General features: G+C 36.7%; 1 protein-coding gene across 2 annotated transcripts in view; it reads right to left on the minus strand.

The window, feature by feature from the left end:
- LOC110022650 (heat stress transcription factor A-1-like) overlaps nucleotides 1-5369 on the minus strand; it is a 24876-nt gene that overhangs the window by 18841 nt on the left and 666 nt on the right. The gene's annotated exons all lie outside the window — the stretch shown is intronic.

The following is a 5369-nucleotide window of genomic DNA, read 5'->3' on the forward strand; positions in this document are numbered from 1 at the left end:
CACCCCCACCCCCACCCCATACATCGCCCTCCTGTTTCACTTCCCGCCAACCCTTTTTTCTATTTATATGGTGTTTCTTTGTTTTAGGGTTAGTTTTTAGTGAGTTTGTTTCAACATTCTATCAAAATAGTCATTGGCATCATCTTTTCCCTTTTTAGAATTGTATCCGAGGACGAGTGGGGCTCCGACTGTACATCGCTCCGAGGTGGAGGTTATCCTCGACATTTTTACCTCCCTCCACAACCTACCCTTCTCAATCATCGTCGTTATACCCTGTTGCAGACACCCTATCAGTTTCCTTTTAGCCATGTCTCCCCAACCGTTTACCTAGACCTATTTCCCTCTCTCAGTTGTCGCCTTAGTCACCTGCCTCTTTGCTCACTTCCAACCGCAACTTCCCCCAATACAAAAGAAGGTGACGAGGGATTCTTATGTTGCTACTTCACCTGCACTCCACAAACCCTCCACCCAAAACTATTTCTAAAAAGATAAGAGGATTTACACCGTACCATACAGTAACATCGGAATCCTAAAGCTGTAGGACTTATAATTGCATAGCATGATTGTGCAAAAGCCTAAAAGTGATATGTGAGGGTTTATATTGCGCTAAGCAAACCACCTCGAACTCCTATGGGTTGTTATTTAAACTAAGGAAAGTGATCGGTGATGTGAAAGTGTTTTGATGTTGATAATCCACCTTGAAGTTGTTCCTCGTCGTGCTGCTCACAGTATTCGCTCCAAAGCTCTTCGTAGTAGCACCTCCATGTTTGATGTTAATTCCTATATAACCACTAGGTTTTCCTCTAAGGCTAAGGTATAGTGTGTATCAAAGTAACAAAGCATGCAGTATAAAAGAAAAGAACAGTATAATGTACAGTAAAGAGAAAGAACAGTATAACATGCTGAAAGAATAGTATAACGTGCTAGGAAAAGCGCTATAACATGCTAGGAGAGTAATACAACATGTTAAGAAATAAAAATGTTGCAATGTAAATCACACCTGTAAATTTGAGAACTTTGTTGCTCCTTTAAGTTATTTATTATTCACTATATAAATAAAAGAACCGTTGCTTGGAAACTTCGAGAAAATTGGCAAATAATCCACGACGGAAAACTCAGGAAACTCGACGAGTAACAATTCAAATAAAACTCATCAAAACCTCGGGAAAATCCCGGAGAAAAGAGACCATGAATCTTAACATAACATGGCAATTTCAGTTTAGCATATTGAACTCCGAAAAGAGGGGACCGCAAGCACTCGGGTCGGGGCTATGCTCAAAATTATATATTTGTACTCGAGGGTCGTCAAAGGCTACTCGGTCACCTGGATGTATAAAGTCCGCCACTCCACTAGAAGGATATCCTACTAAACCTAACTTAGGAGGGTACTCCTTAGCCCATGATAGGTAATCAACAAGTGGACAACCCAATTGTAATATATTTAAAATTTAAGTTTTAGCATGCATATATATTTCAAGCATACAATAGAAAAGTCATATCAATTTTTGTAGTGAAAATATTTTTTTAATAAATATTGTATTTGTTCTTATCAATTTGTTTTATAAATTTTAAAAGGTATAGTTGTCCACAAGTCGATCACGTCATCGGGCTTAGAACTACCAACAACCTAAGAAGGTGCGGGTCCCCTCCTAGTCATATGTCGGTGAATCATACTTTCATCCTACAGTTCATCAGGTCCTAGAATTGAGTCTTGGTGTTGTAGGATGAGATATCATTCTGTTTTACCACTGACGTGTCTTTGTCATCATCGCCCTACGCCCCAAAACAAAACCGACCTACTTGCGACCTTGTTTGATGGTTTCACATATAGCAAAAGGCTATAAATGAGTACTTATGTATCAGACATAAGCACAAAAAACCAAACCAAGAAGGAAAGAAAAGAATAAAAATGGAGATGGGAGAGAGGAGAAATTGATCCACCCAAAAGATCGAAGGAATAAGGGTGAAGCAATCCTCAAAGTTATATAAAAAAGATCTAAAAATAGAGCCCAAGATCCTTGAATAAATCCAAGAAGGATATCATTTTCTCAACTTTTTATAATTGGATCAACCCATGAAGGGTATCCTTTCCAAACGTTATTTTGAATCAAATCGAAACAGGCCCAAAAGCTAAGGTGAAGACTATACTCATGGCTTCCCCCACCTATATGCACTCACACCCAAACCTGAAATGTATATCGTTCATATTTTTCCAAATTTTTAATCTCAAACAAAAAAAACTCCCAAACTCCTCATGAAGCCAACTCATATCAACTTTCATAATTTCCTGAAATAAAGCCATAAAAGCCTTTTATATTTCACAAACCAGGGAGAAAATTCAAGAACATCAGCCTTCTAAACCTCCAAAAAGTTGTGCCCATGTCAAGCATATCAAAATCTTTTAATTCCACCCCTTCGTTAAAATCTTACCACAATTATATAAATGTAACATTAATTTAGAAATTATAGAAATGCTCATGGCCGGGGCAAAATGGGCCTAAATAATCTTCAACAGGCTCGCGGATAAGTCCAGAAAAGAGAGTAGAGGGTCACGGGTAAGGCCATAAAACGCACAACCAAGTTCCAACTAGCTAACGAAAAGGAGTCATCACCAAACAGCTCACAACCGAGCATGGCAAGGAGGAACCCAACACAAAACAAACCCACGGGTAGGGGCAAAGAAGAAAAAGACTTCCACCTACTAAGCTCATGGGTAAAGGGCAAAGACGAAGGCCACAAGGGCAACACACACCAAGTAAAGCTCACGACCAAGGTAGCAAAAAGAAAACCACCATAGGTATTGCCAATGTATTGTCTTTGATATACATAAGAGAGTGAATGGACAAGCTTTCAAAAATTATTCAAACCAAACCCAATTTCATCAGGTAAGACATAATAAAAATTTGCCCAATTCATTTTGAACACCTCACTCTATAGGTAGATAGTGAAAATATTTTGGGATGACAAACTTGATTGCAAATATCATATCTTAAGAGAAGCATCGAAGAAGAACACCCAACCAAGACATATCCAATCAAAAAGCTCAAAACAAGCCTATACCGAGCCAATAAAAAGAACTAACCCGAGCCCAAGCCAAGGGCAAATTAAGTCCAGACAAATGGGGAACCAACACGAATATATCCAACACTTATATTTTTGAACGGCATAAAAAAAAATCTGCGTAAAAAAAAATCTGCTCAAGATAGGCAAAACCGAAAGGCATAGGAGCCAAACTCAGCCCAATATGGGGAGCAAAAACTGAGAGGCGTAAGGACGAAAAAAATAAAGCCACGTCTCCATTTATACTCTTATCATTTATGCATTTTTTAAAGGAACTAAAGCTCAGCCCAAATCCATGACAAAATCGTGAGGCATAAGGGCGAAAAAAAATAAAGCCACATCTCTATTTATACTCTTATCATTTATGCATTTTTGAAAGGAACTAAAACTCAGCCCAAATCCATGACAAAACCGTGAGGCATAAGGACGAAAAAAAAATAAAGCCACATCTCCATTTATACTCTTATCATTTATGCATTTTTGAAAGGAACTAAAACTCAGCCCAAATCCATGACAAAACCGTGAGGCATAAGGAAGAAATTCAGTCCAATCATAAGGAGAAAATCGAACCCCATAAAAAGCAAAATTCAGCCCAAGTCTACCACAAAAAGATGTTCTCAAAGGAGCCAAAACCGAAATCCATAAAGGCTCAAAACAAAGAAATTTTCCAGCACATATTAAATCCCCAAGCAGCCAAGTATTCCTTGGAGCTTCATGTCTTCTAAACCATGGAAGTCTTCCTTGGACGCACAATGGTGCTTTGCAGGTTATCCAGTCAATCATTAAAATTATTTTATTGACCTTATCGGATGGAAATCAAAGATAAATGAAGGGAGTAGCATAATTGGAAGTTAGAGGACAGAAATCATAAGATGAAAAGGGGAAATTCGATAAAACAGAAAAATAAAACTATCAAAGAGGATTACCGCAAGTGGTATTGTCCTCACCTGAGAAAACGTGGATAAGGAGTTCAACTCCCACCTTGACATATTTCCAAAAATAATGGGGGAAATAAAAAGATATAGAAAATTTAACATGCAAACTAAGTTAATTATTAACCTTTCCAGACACTAAATCAAAACCTATTTTAGACTGTAACAGAATCTAACATTTAATAATGGTAATTCAACAATCTGTTATGCAAATTTAATCATCACTAAATCAAATATCCCACCAGGATCAAATTCAATATCAAGCTCATATAAATTCCATTGATGAGATTGCCAGAAAAAAAGGGGAACAACATCTGAGCTATTTTAATGTATGAAGCCCATATTCAGCGTATTTGCAGATGAAGAATCTATATGGAATTTTTTTGACCAGTTTTGAGCATGTTAACAGCAAACTGAGCATCAAAAATAATTTCATGACATGAAATAAACTGACATAAGTTTCCTCGTTACGTATGAATAAAATGTTAATTTGAAATGACGCAAACATAGTAAAACAGTTTTCATAACAGAATGGAAAAGTAAAAAAAGGATTGAATAAACTGTCCGAAAAAAATATTGAGAAGCACGCCGGAGAGCAATTTGCTATGAAATTCAATAACAATCACTGAAAAAGACAAAGAACTTCTTATATAAGTAATTTAAATATTAAGCATATCAAAGAAATGACAAAAAAAACTTACATAATGCTAAAAAAATACTCCTAACAATTTCTGCACTGAACCCTAAAACGATCCACTTATAACATGTACGTCCATTCAACAGATTTTCAACCAAAGGAGAACCTATTTGTGCATTCCAACTTACAAAAAACCCCAAGTTGCAATACAACAGCTACCAAGATGTTAAGCAACTCAAACTAAATGATGAAACCGAGTAGAAGAAATTTTAATGATGGGATGGTAGAACAAAAGCTCCTTATGTGTAACATATGTACATGGACTAAATAACTGTAGGAAAATATTTAGAAGCGCATTGAAGAGTGCTCTGCTATTAAATCAATAAAGAAGACCTTTCTATATATATGAGAATATTTCACGGCTGATTCAGCACCATGTCGAGAAATGAGAATATGAGATATACGCTACTATTTGTCCATAAACACAAATAACTCGCTTAGATAGCAATCCACAGTTTTAGCGTCGCAAAAAAAGAGCAATAGAATCATACACGATACAAAAAACTCCCAACAATCGCCACACCGAATCCAAAAAGCTTCCACTACTAACAGAATTTCGAACAAAGAAAAACCTGATTTACCTCTCCAGGTTAAATTAAAAACTATGTAGCAATAAAAAAACTACCAAAAAAGCCACATCTCGCTAAGGAAAGAAACGAATAATCAAACCAAGGGAAAGA

Source organism: Phalaenopsis equestris, unplaced genomic scaffold (assembly GCF_001263595.1).
Source record: "Phalaenopsis equestris unplaced genomic scaffold, ASM126359v1 Scaffold000202, whole genome shotgun sequence".
NCBI classification, from domain to species: domain Eukaryota; kingdom Viridiplantae; phylum Streptophyta; class Magnoliopsida; order Asparagales; family Orchidaceae; genus Phalaenopsis; species Phalaenopsis equestris.